General features: G+C 42.4%; 1 long non-coding RNA gene across 1 annotated transcript in view; it reads left to right on the top strand.

The window, feature by feature from the left end:
* The first annotated feature begins 726 nt into the window (after window positions 1–726).
* LOC129033847 (uncharacterized) overlaps window positions 727–13,429 on the top strand; it is a 113,850-nt gene continuing 101,147 nt past the window's right edge. The window contains exons 1-2 of the long non-coding RNA XR_008501689.2: window positions 727–899; window positions 4,978–5,037. This is a non-coding gene — a long non-coding RNA (uncharacterized LOC129033847). The remainder of the gene's footprint in view (window positions 900–4,977; window positions 5,038–13,429) is intronic.

Here is a 13,429-nt window from a genome sequence, read left to right as displayed (position 1 = left end):
AGGCCTGAGTTCCTCCACGTAATGACCTGGAAGACCTCAGGCATCCTGGGGCCTGGTCGGAGGGTCTTCGGGCCCTGGAGCTGGGCGGTGTCTGCAGTGCACCGCCGTGAGTTTCCCTCGGGTACAATGTGCTGGTGTGCAGAGAGGAGGAAAGAAAAAAAAAAAAACCCAACACCACTCTTAAGTGGCACTGGCATCTATGAAGTGGCGGTGGTCTACACTGAGCGTGCCCTTGCCTGGAGGTGTAGGGGGCGGTTACTGCAGCCGAGGGGAGGGTACTGCGGCCAAGGGCAGGGCGGGAGGACAGTCAAGGCCGGCTGGCCGCGTGGGAGCCTTTCCTCTCCGGGTTCAGCGGCCGGAATCACCAGCACTGCGGCTAAAGGGGCTGGTAGGCTCTCCTGCACCCCGCGTGCTCCTCCGCCTTCTCTGTGTCCCCCGGCTTTTCCAGGAGGAAGATGGGGTGCCCATCGCGAATGGGGCGCGCCGGGCCGCCTGGCCGGGCGGTCACGTGTCCCCCCTCCCCCGCCACTGCGGCGGGAGTTCCAATCAGAGCGCGCCAGGGGGCTCCTCCCGGGCAGGAACCACCCGGCTCGGCGGCGGAGGGTGGGCCGCCGTCACCTGACCGCCCGCCCCCGCCCCCCGCGAGTAAGGGGCGGTGGTAGCGTCTGCTCGGTTACAAATGGCCCCTCCCGCCCGGCTCGCCCGCTCGCTCGGGCTCGGCGCGGACCCGCCTGGGCGTGCTCCTCCCGCCGGCTCCAGGCGTCCCACCGCCCTGCCCGGCGCCAGCCCGCGGTCCCAGCCACTCCTGAGGGCGCGCCGGGCACCCAGCGCTTAGGCTCGCCCACGGAGGTCGCCACGAAAGTCTGGACCGCCGAGGCGTGTGGCTCGTCTACCGGCAGGTGAGCGTGCACCGCGGGCGTGGGATACTGTGGGGACAGTGCGGGGGACGTGTGGGGTCCTCGGATGCGAACGCGAATCCGTGAGATGCCCAGGTCAAGTTTGCAGAGAGAGTCCGAGGTGTCTGTCTCCTTGGCCTCCTCTTGATGCTCCCTCGGGTTGGGGGCTCAGACCAAAGCTTCGATTTGGGGGAAGGGCTTCAGGACATTCTTGCCTTGAGATACTTGACAAAGGTTGAAAAGACACATCAGGTGGGAGCTTGTAGCTGCTGCTGATGGGGTGAGACAGGTGCAGTCGAGTGTGCATGCATATGTGTGTGGCTCCTGGGTAAGGGTCAGCTCGAGATGGGGAGAAGCCTCTGCGACGGATCATTCTGTCCCCAAGAGCCACTTAGATTCCGGAGAGTGAAATTGAGCGGCTCTGAGGTGGTCACTAGATGTTATGGCAGCATACCAGTGACCCCCAGTATTTCTGATATGACTCTGTAGTAGCAGGAGTGCAGATGGTTCAGCACAGAGTGTGTGAGGTTTTAAGGCACCCAGAAAAGATTCCTTTTACCTTATAACTTCTTGACAGAAATTAGTATTAAAAGTGCTGAATCATGCAAAAAGATTAGGAAAATAATTTACTTAATGTTTTGGTAAAGTTTTCCAACGCTAATAATATCTGCATTTTTGGATCAATGCTTTAAATTTAAGATGTAGGCACTAGGTATTTAAAATCATATTTTAAGACTGTGCCCTTGGCTTTATGACTATCGGTTGCTTTTCTTTCTTTATGATTAGTTGTATCCATTCATTACTTCTTACCACTTTCACTACCCTAAAAACAAACAAAACCCCAGGAAAAAAAAACCCAAGACATGGGATTTTTATTTTTATTTTATTTATTTATTTATTTTTGGTGTGTTCATGATTGTAAAGGGAGTGGAGGTATCAGTCCTGGGAAATAAAAAAATCCTCCTCTGATGAATGCAGTGATGGCCAATTTGATCAATTTGATTTGTCATATGCCACTGAAGGGAATGTCAAGCTGATAACATGCAGACTGGAGAGAAAATGAAACAGGAGTTGCCCATTGAGGAAGACATAAGCCCTTATCCGATTGCACTCAGTGAAGGAGCTGGAGGGTAGTCCTTCCACATTGGAACCTGAGTCCTTGGTGGAGGTGCAGTTTTTGATGCAAGTTCTGAGGTCAGACACCATGTAACATAAAGATGAATTTTTTAAAAATCAGAGTCAGGATTAGTAAAATGGGTGTGTCCAGCGACAGCCTTTGCCCATTTACTCTTGGCTGCACTGTCTGAAATGCTCAGTGGCCTGCTGACTCATAAGGGAACAAGCATGGCTTAGCAAGATTGGATTTTACTTGTAGACTCTAAAGAACTGTACTTGTTAAAAAAAAAAAGATTTTTGAAAAAGCATCATCGGAGACATCCATAATAGAGAAGCTAGTCTCTCTTTCTCACATCTCTTCTTCCAGGAGGTTTCTCCCTGATTCCTCGACTTGTCACCTTTATTTCAATACCTGTCATCCATGCTTGTGCAAAGCACATTTGGTTTGACACAAAGGTTTTAATCTGAATCTTAACATGAGAAACAGTGGGACTCTTAGCAACATGATTATTTCAAAGGTATTTTCGAAGGATACTGAAAAACTGGAATATGAACGATTAATTGAGTTTTCTTTACAGCACAGACTCCCTTAACATTGCATGCAAGACCAGGGAGCCCCACCCTGTTTCTGAGCATCTGCATGAAAGACCAGGAAAGGAATTCGACAATTGCAGTGGTGCAGGGAGAGGCAGCTTCTAGGCTTGGGCATTACCTTTATTTAAATAATTACTAACAATTTTGGAGGGTAGGCTTTAATCCATAGGCAGGTCTTGAAAAGCACAGTGTTATTTCTTTTCACCTGTCAGCTTGTTAAAATGTCCATTTAACTTTGAGAGGTTGATTTTGATAGAAAAGGGATACAGATCGAGAGCTTCCAAATTTTAAGATCCTAGGGCTAAAAGGCGTGATTGATTGGAAGGACACATATTAAAGCATACAGTGAAGCCAAAAAGTTATTTTTGCTTTGATATTCTTAATAAATTTTTTTTTATAAAACTAAGTTCTTTAGAAAGAGGGGGGCTCCTTTTTAGGCAGTGAATGGAAAAAATCAGCTTGTGCGATAGACCAGCACCTGGCCTCTCCGTTTGAACAGAGATGCATAATTGGAGCAAGAAACAGATGAATGAGCTTACCTTTTACTGCTTGGTCCTTCAAACAGAACCCAGTCATTTCACATCAGATTAGAGGAAGGCCATTTCTACAACAAGACAAGGAGATTTCAAATCTTGTTTCAAATCTATGGGAAAGAAAATGTTTTGAGCTGCTCTGAAGAAAGAGGCATTATAAATTTACAGTTTATTATTATAGTTAGGTTTATCCGCATCATCTACTGCAGATAGCGGGTCTGACCAAGAAGAAAAGAGATACAAAGACTTTTTTTCTTTCCTTTTTTTAAGACAAAATTTTCAAAAGGATCCCTACTTGGTTACCTTCCATTTTTTAAGGTAAATATATCATTTACGGAAGAGAAAATGATACGTTTTCCCTTGATGGCTAGAGTGAATTAATGCACTTTCAGACCTGAATGTCGTGACCAGTTAGCAGTATCTCAACAGTTCTTCCAGTCTAACGTGATACTCTAGGTTAAAATCGCAGGTTCTGTTCTGAACTCATAATCTTAAGCTGCTGAAACTACCTTCTGCTTTTTTCCTGTTTTTTTTTTCTTATATTATCTTTCCCCTCTTTTAAATCCACAAACTATACCTACAAATCCTAGCACCTAGAAGGCTTTGAGAGTCACCAGGAACACACAATCAGGTAAATTGTCTGTAATTGCGGGTCATTCTAAAATCAAAATAGATTTCAGCAGCGGCTTCAGGAATCAAATTGGTCAGAAGTCTCTGGTGCTTTGCTCAGATGCCGGCGCCCTAGCAGCCTGCTTTCAAAGAGGGTCTTTTCCTAAGATATGCAGTGATTATTTTGTGGAAATTAGCTCTACCCACTTGCACAGTTAATTGCAGTATGAGAAGGTTCCAGAACAGTACCTCCTTGAGTTCGACAGTAAATATGCACACATCATTGTATGACGAGCATTCCAGAACACCCACCTCCCAGCGAAGTAAATATGCTGGCTGAATAAACACCTGGGCTGCTTTAGCTCACAAATGGCAACAAGTCTCATGTTTTACCACAAATGTACACTAAGCCTTTTTAGGACACTGCAGAGCCTTGTAGCATGGAAAGGGGCATCTGATGTCTGATTTCTTGTAGAGTTGGCCTCCAAGAATCTCTTTTTCCATTTGAAGATGTCAGGTTATGCGTGTTTTGTGAGGAATTTGAAGCAAATTGTTTGCTCATCCACTTATTACAGGGAATTGTAGTTAGTAATATCTTTGGCGTTAAGTATTTAAAAATTAATGATATTTTTGGGTGTGTGAGTGTTGGATTGAGGCAATAGAGAATATCCTTTAGAAAAACCATTTGGAAATTGCTGCTCCTTTGAAATTATGTGACATTAAACACTTGTACATGCATCTCTGCAAAATTCAAGAAATGTGCTTTGGTGTGCGCATTGTGCCACATACACATGCATCCTACACAAACTGGAATTGCTATTTAGGACTGTTAAACTCTTCATTTTGAGGAGACTTAACTTGGGTAGTGGGGAGGGTTTTTATTTGTTTCTTTCCTGGTAGAAGTGGGCTCTGAATCTGTTGTGCTTAGGTATCTTAGTAGGTAGGACCACCAAGAAAAGACAGTGAATGAATAGTTCTTATAAGTAGATAAAGTACATTTTATTTTATTTTATTTTATTTTTTTGCAGTGTGTCATCGTTTAGGTTGCTAATTTAAAAGTATTCTGGCTCTGGATTTTAGAACTAAAAATATCATGAGAAATAGTTTTCGTTCAGATGTAGCTCAATATACATCTCTCCCTTGTTCAAATTACTATGTATCCTCTTTGCTTCTCATGGAATTTGGAAACTATCCCGACTGCTAATGATCTAAACATTTTGGTCTTACAGGTGTTCTTTTGATCACAATGGATAGTGACTCTTCTCTTCTGCCTGAGAGTGGTTCAAAATGTAAGTTCAGTAAACTAAATAATTAAATATTAATAATTCTGAACATCTGTGCAGAGCAGTTCTTCCTATTTTCATTCCTTCTGCCTAAGGACTCTAGCTTCATAAATAAGAATCTAGAAGGAAGTGCTATACCCTTGAGTAGGGGGTGGGGGGAGCCTAACCTAGATGAACGTTTATTCACTACCCAGCAGTGTAACTTTATATGACTGCAATCACAGCCATTGATTCCTGCGCATCCCCACTGCCCCCATGTTATTTTCATGGTAATAGAATACGAACCTTTGGTGCTTGGGTAATGCTGAATTGACACTTCCCCAGATGTCATACGTTTCTGTGTGGCCCTGCCTGTTCTAATCTTCTCTTGGTTCAAGCAGATGGCTTCTGATATGTAGAAACATCCAGGCCCAGAAACAGAGGTTTTTGTTTTGTTTTGTTTTTGGGGTGGGGGTGGCCAGATGAAATCCTATGGCTACTGTCAAGCTACCTTTCTTACCGAATGTACATTAATCAAAATGCTATAACCCAGCTGATGACGTTTAGGCTGTTAGGATCTGGTACACGTAAATTATAAAATGGAAAGTGTTAAAGTGTATGGGAAGCCATTGCTGTTTCACACAGAGTTTGAATGGTGAGGGATTTTACAGATTTCCCAGGGCTGGATCCACCTTTTCCATTTGAAGGATATCAAGTACTTCCAAGTATGGCTGTTTAAAGAGTGAACTCTCAGTCTCTGAAAGGAACCTAGTGCTGATTTGGACCCCTCCCTACCTCTTTAGAAATCTCAACATGTGATTTAAGATATTTTTGAGAACTTCTTAGGCATTCGATGCATTTCATCAGTGGTCAGGCTATAGAAAGCTGATTTTTATTAGGAAAAATATCTCTTCTACCTTCTCTTATCCCTTGTTTTTCTGCCTTCCTGTCTGTGCTCCCTTTCCCAAAACATAGATTTTCATGTAATTCAGTTCACTAAATATCACTTCCATTTTTGCTTCTCTGCAGAGTTTATTGATAGAGCTGCTGATAAACTTTCAGCGCAAATAGTATATTGATCACTTGAAATCTCATTTGAGCTTGACTGAATATACATAATGGGGTGTCAATCGGGGAAAAATCTCATAATAAATGGCAGGTGACTTATATTCATGAGAAAAAAAAAAGTCTTGGGCCGCACACAAAATACCATGTTTACTGTAGCATGACAGATTGATTTTGCTTGTCTCCATCATATTCATCTGGTGGGTGCTTAATAGCAAAGGCAAGGTTAGAATACCAAGATCCTGGAAACTTTCTTTGTTTATGTGGGAAGCATTTTTGTACACTCTCTACAGTATAAGCATCTTCTAGAACTACAGCCAGCAAGAAAGATCTTTTCTACCTGAGAAATTCAGAAATTGCAAACAAATCTGTTTAAGTTGGTGTGTATTTAAAATCAGCTACTGATTTATGCAGTCCATATTTTTTAAATTTTTACCATGTGTGTATCAGTGCATACACTCACTGTATGCAAATATCATTTTCAGTGTGTATATGGGAGAGCACAGTATATTTAGAGAAAAGTCTGCTTTACATAAATTATTTTTAAGAACAACTGAGCAGAGGAGTAGCCATGCGTTAGGAAAGCCAAATCTTTTTTTCTTTTTTTAAGTTTCCCATTGAATGATAAGGAATTTCTCTTTTAAAGTTTTATATGTAATTCTTTAAAATCAATTTTCCTGATGGAGCAGTCATTATGATGGTAGATATGTCTGGGAAAGTGATATTTTGCGTTACTTTATACAGCTGACTTGATAGCTGACTTCGTTGTGGCTGATTGTTTGGAAACATGGGGGTATCTATCATATTAGCTGTAACCCTGCTTCATGCCAGGACAGTATGGGGTACATCATGTTTTTCCCAGTCTGCTAGGTGGGGTACAACTCAACTTCCATCAGGAATTCTTCATCTCCTGTAAATGAATGAAATCAACTGGCTCTTTGCTAACAGGGTTCTAATTTTCTTTTTTTCATAGTAAAAAAAATTAATAATAATCGTACCCTGGACAAATGTCTCCTTCAGTCCTTGTGCAATATCTCAAGATTTTAAAAAGTGTTTTATGTCAGAGTTTTCACTTTTTTAGCCTCAGGTCAAATATGATAGCCAGAGGAATCTGCTTACCACAGAGAGTATGCAAAATAGGATAAGTGACATTATTAAGATATAAAAGACATGACATCAAGCCCTGATCATACATACTGTTTTTCCATAGCAAGGTTTTTTGCCGTTTTCATCTATTTTACTGAAATGCTTCCAATTTGCTTTTTAAGGTTTTTTATTAGCAGTCAGAGAGAATGTAAATATGCTGAGATATGGGATTCTCTGAGAACTAACCAGTTGCAGAGGTTTAACAATATATAATTACACGAGTGCTACGTATTTTAATAATATCTTCTAGAAGTAAAATCTTATATCCATATATTTCCTTATATATGTACCAATAGTTCTGTACCAATTAGAAACTGTTTGTAGTATGTGGCTTTTTGCACGAAGAGGCAATCAAATTTGATAGCTTAAGCTTGGGAAATTATGCTTTTGAGATTTAAGCAGAAGCTAGGTGATACAAGAACTTTAAACTCAGGAATTAGCTGTTTGAATATGCTTCATTAATTTTAACCTACAGAGAAATGTATGTCTGCAAATGTTAAAACTGGGACTTATTGGATGTCACCAATAAATGGGAAAAATTAAATCCCAGGGAAAAGAAAATTGGAAAGAAAAAATTTCCAGAGAAATTTGAATCTGAAAACTGCATTTATAGGCCTTGCTGTTGTCTTAAATTTTGAATAGTTTTACTAATTTATTTTGATTAACTGAAAGGAGAAAGAGTAATACGAACCAAGAAGTTACATGAACTATTTTCTGTTGAAAAGATATTAACATCTTTTGGAAATACCATATCCAGCTTGGTAATATAAATACTCAGTTTTAATAGATTGCCTTCTCACCACTCCTTAACATCTTACAGTGAGAATTTTTTTTTTCCTGGAGACAGAGTCTCATTCTGTCGCCCCGGCTGGAGTTCAGCGGTGTGATCTTGGCTCACTGCAACCTACGCCTCCTGGGTTCAAGCAATTCTCGTGCCTCAGCCTCCTGAGTAGCTGGGACTACAGGCATGTGCCACCAGGCCAGCCAATTTTTGTATTTTTAGTAGAGATGGGGTTTTGCCATGTTGATCAGGCTGGGCTCGAACTTCTGGCCTTGAACTCCTGGCCTCAGGCGATCCACTCGCCTTGGCTGGGATTACAGGCATGAGCCACTATGCACAGCCCTTACAGTGAGAAAATTTAAAGACAAGTAGAACAAGTTAAAGTACATATCTTTTATATATATCTTATCAGTAGAATTAAAAACAACATCCATATACTCGCCAGGTTCTTGGTAAGACTTTTAAATCACTTAAAAAATATTAAGCATAAATTTGGAAAATAGAGTTGAATTTATAGCTATTTCACAGAAATGGACATTACATTAAATAATTCCTAGGGTTTGATTTTTATATATGCCAAAGCAAAACTAGGAAATGACTGGAACTCCTGTATTTTTGGGTTTTTTGCAACTGCTGTCATTTTCAGAAACCAAAGAGTCAGAGCTCTCTTCCACTAGATGCAGCGTATTTAAAGTTATGTTCATTTAATACAAGCACAGCAGTGGAACTACTTTTTCTTCCAACAGTGATTTAAATAAGAACTAGGTGATGCCATGGATTAAGGATAATAGGCTTTTAAAAAATTGTGTTGTTTTTCACTTTAATGAAAAACATCTGGGTAAAGAAAAATCGCAATGAACTAATTCAGTTATTAGCAAAGTAGTAATTTGGTATATATTACTTTTAATAGTTTAGCTTTATATTTAATATAAAGTTTATATTCAGGTTTAATTGCTTGCTAAGACAAAATCAACAAGATGAGTTGCTTACGCCCTGTTATATTAAGTTAGTTTCACTAAGGGAAATATTATAACTCAGAAAAAACCTTTAGTGCACCTCCATGTGCATTTTAAGAATATATATCCTCTAAAAGAGGAGAATAACTTAGGGGTCATGGCCAGCCAGGTAACTTATTAGGTTATGTTTATTGATTATATTAATATACATATTACACATATACATATATAAGTATAACATACTTATCCCAAGTATATTGTAATGTTATATTTAACTGTACTTAAATGTATATGCCATTTCAAATTAGCCTAAACCATTCTTGTTTCACTAGAAAACCAATGCTTAGATGTGATCTCATGCCCTATGACATTAAAGAAGACAGGCTTGACTATTTCCCCTGCTTAGTTTTTGTTTGACATACATGCTGTGGCAAAAGTTATTTTCTTAATGATAGGCAGATCCGCCATGATTGTGTAGGAATTTGGTGGAAAAGTAATGGGTGGCAGTTTTTTGTTGGTTTTGGTTTTGGGGTGTGCATGTGAGTACATTTGAAGGAGCGAAATTCTAATTTTTAAAAATCAGAAAATCCAGTGGAAACAGTTGATCCTATTTTCCAGTTCAATTTCTTTCTCCACCTTGCTGTGGTCTTGGCCCCCTTCAGATTGTGCTTTGGTCACACTGACATGTGACAACTGGACATGCAAACCCAGTGTCTGACGGACCTGATTTTGTTTCATCCAAGCAGAGGGGGTGCCCATTCTATGAATTCTGTCCCCGAGGATTTGAATAGCCAGTGTTATTTTCCATTAAGGTAGCTACACTCTCTTCATAATTACCATTTTGTTGGTATGCTCTTGTTATACCACTGCAGACACTTGTGCTTTTTCACAAGTTCTTCAAAACCATTTCTCTCTTAGTAAAAACAAAAGATTGCAGAATTCAAAATAAGGCTTAAAAATATGAAACCTACTACAGAGCCACATTGTCAGACTCTCTCACTCTAATATAACCCCTGGAAATAATTTTTGGGAGCATGAAATTTAAGCTCAGCAGAAGCTCTAGCTACATCATGAAGGCTCTAGCCTTCATTAAACCCCTTAGGAGATGTTCCTTAGCCCAGTATTTATAGAGCGGGGATGTTGGGCTGCTGTTTCTTTTTCTTTGGAGATATTAGTAAATGCAGGAAAATCTGTTATATTCAAGCAGCTCCTTTCTTTCTTTCTTTTTCTTTCTTTCTTTCTTTCCGTCTATCTTTTTCTTTCTTTTCTTTCTGTCTTTTTCTTTTCTTCCTCATCTTCCTCCTCTTTCTTCCTCCTCCTCCTCCTTCACTTCTTTTCTTTTCTTTTTTTTTTTTTTTGGTAATAGCCCAGGGATGCCACTAATGGTGGCCACAATTACTAAATATTCTTAATTTTTCTAGATCTAAACATGAGGCTGACAAGGTTCCTTATAGAGCCTGTATCTTGAACACCATTGTCCAATGGAGTTTTTTGCACAATGGAATTTTCTTCACCTTCTGCAGTGAAGAAAACATTCTGTATCTCTGCTCTCCAATGAGTGCCACTAGCCACTTTTAGCTGCTGAGCACTTGAAATGTGGCCAGTGTGATTGAGAAAATGAATTTCTTTATCTTATTTAATTTTAATTAAAATTTAAACTTAAAAAGTCACACATATCCAGTGGCTCTACTGTGTTGGATAGGGTAGCCTTAGAAAATCACGAAAATGAGTCACTTTGCTCTGAAGTCCTCTTTGTGGACTGTGTAAGCCATGGCAGCACATACTCCAGAAATTGGAGACTGGTCAGTGCTGACCATGGTGTGCTCTCAACCTGGTGGGCACTGCACAGCTGCCCTGCAAATCATGGTGGTTCTTGTTGGATTTTTGCATTTACATTTTTTTTTTTTTTGAGACGGAGTCTTGCCCTGTCACCCAGACTGGAGTGCAATGGCATGATCTTGGCTCACTGCAACCTCCGCCTCCTGGGTTCAAGCGATTCTCTTGCCTCAGCCTCCTGAGTAGCTGGGACTACAGGTGCACGCCACCACACCTGGCTAATTTTTGTATTTTTAGTAGAGATGGGGTTTCACCATATTGGCCAGGATGGTCTCGATCTCTTGACCTCGTGATCCGCCCGCCTCAGCGTCCCAAAGTGCTGGGATTACAGGCATGTGCCACCACGCCCAGCCACATTTTTAAATAGAACTGAATCCTCCTAGTCTGGACACAGTGCAATTGTGCAAGCACAATTGTTGCTGCTCTCAGACTCAGTCCCCTGTTGGACAGTCTCAGTTGTCCCAGAGCCTCTCCAGGTCTTGACTAGTTTGTCTGGCTTTGAGGGCACATCCAAAGTGCTTGTAGAGTTGTGGCTTTGGGAGAAGGAGTTTAGGGACAAAAGTCTGGATTTGCCTTTCCAGAGAAGTACCCACTACTGTTTTATCTTCTCTTTGTCACCATGTACCTTGGTGTCACACACAGTAAAACTTTGCCATCTGATTTGCATTTCGACCCCTGTGTTTGAAAGAAATTTACCTTGAGTGTGTTTAAAAAGCAAGTACTACTAACCTCAGTCGAGCAAGACCAGTTAAGAAGTTTGACAATTCATTTACCCACAGACATTGATCTCTCACTCAAACTAGGTAAATCTTTCCTCATAAATTATAGTGAGTCTTCCAACTTCAAATTGACCAGGAAGCTTTCAGAGCCTGTTGAGGAACACAAGAGTCCCCAGGTGAGCATTTCTTCCGCTCGCACCATTGTAGGACCTTAAAAATGGGTGTGTAGGGAGGAGAAGACAGTGAAAGATGCCTTGCAGCTGTGACCATTCCCTTTGTCCTGCCCAGGGTGACCCCATGCTGCTTTACACACACAGGAGCCTGAGACCTGTGTGGGGAGAGACACTGAACTAGGGGTCTGAGGGGGGAAAGGCAGGTCACTGTCCTCCAGAGGCCCACAGCCTACGCCCCACCATTTCCCCCCTAGAACCAGGATCTTCCAAACTAGTCATGCCTCAGAATCACCCAGGAGATACTTTAGGAAAAAAAAAAAGTATTATTAAACAAATTCCTGTCCCTACCTCCATTTGTAGAATTAAAACATTAACATTTCTCTCAGTCCTCTGAAATCTGTCTTTATGGTTATGATGATATTTGGGCTTTTCCAACATGCTGATGTCAGGGTACCACCCTAGACTGACTCAGTCTCAGGGAAGGACCTAAACACTGATGGATGTTGAAGTCCCCTAGGTATCATTTTTGTTTGATTTTTTTTTGTTTTTTGTTTTTTGAGACAGGGTCTCGCCCTGTCACCTGGGCTGCAATATAGTTGTGCGATCACAGATCACTGCAGCCTTGATCTCCCAAGCTCAGGCGACCCTCCCTCACCCTCCCAAGTAGCTGGGACTACAGGCATATGTCAACACGCCTGGCTGATTTTTTAATATTTTGTAGAAATGGGGACCCACTATGTTGCCCAGGCTGGTCTCGAACTTCTGGGCTCAAGTGATCCTCCCTCCTTGGCCTCCCAAAGTGTTGGGATTACAGGTATGAGCCACCATGCCCCGCCCCCCAGGTACTTCTGATGCAGCCTGCATCTGGCTATATCAACAGAGGGGTTTTAGGGTATGCAATGAGGGTTAGGCTGGGATGTCCACTGCCCCACCCTCCTCACTTGTACGCATTTGCTGTGTAACCGCTATGCATCGGCCCTCCTGGGCATGGTGCTCTTTTTCAGTCCCTAGCTGGTCCCATGCTTCTTCCTTGCCTCCTTTGCAGCCTCACCACTTCTGCTCTGCCCCCTGGGCAAATGACCCTGAGGCCTGTGTCCAGCAGTGACCCCTCCAGATCCAGCTCTGCAGTTCCCACTGGGCATTTCCATCAGCACAGGTGAACCTGAGTCAGTCCCCCTGCCATGCTTCTCCCTGTGAGTTGGGGTACAAATCTCAGTGTTACTCTGCTGTTCTTCCTCCCACAGTCCAGTTTGGTCCTGAGTCCTGCCACCTCCACCCCCGTGGTCCCCTGCAATGCCTGGCTTCTCTGGTCACTCTGATGCTGGCCTCATTGAGGCCTGCACCGTCTCGTACATGGGCTGTTTCACAATGCTCTCAGTTGGCTTCTGCCTCCTCAGATTGTGTCTTTGTCCAGTCATCCTTCCCCAGCTGCTGAAGCACAGGTTGGCTCACAGAACGTGTGCCACTGAAAATGTGGGAGGGCTTCTTGGTGAAGACAGGACAGTGCACATCTCCCCCATCTGCCCACACCTGCCTTCCCAGCTGCCACGTCCTCCTGCCACACTGGGCCTACTCGCTGGGCCCTCTGCACTCTATATCCTGGGCCTCACCACGTGGTCTGGCTGCCCATCTGCCTTCCTCCTCTGGTTTGCTGATCTGTCTCTCCCTTCAGTTCTGGTTTATAGGTCACCCTACAAGCTTCCTCTAATGGCTTTGGCCAAACCTCTCATTCCCCAGGTGTCC

The sequence above is a fragment of the Pongo pygmaeus genome, chromosome 2 (genome assembly GCF_028885625.2).
Source record: "Pongo pygmaeus isolate AG05252 chromosome 2, NHGRI_mPonPyg2-v2.0_pri, whole genome shotgun sequence".
Taxonomy (NCBI): domain Eukaryota; kingdom Metazoa; phylum Chordata; class Mammalia; order Primates; family Hominidae; genus Pongo; species Pongo pygmaeus.
The sequence above is the reverse complement of the archived record's forward strand: the minus strand, read 5'-3'. Positions and strand labels throughout refer to the sequence as shown.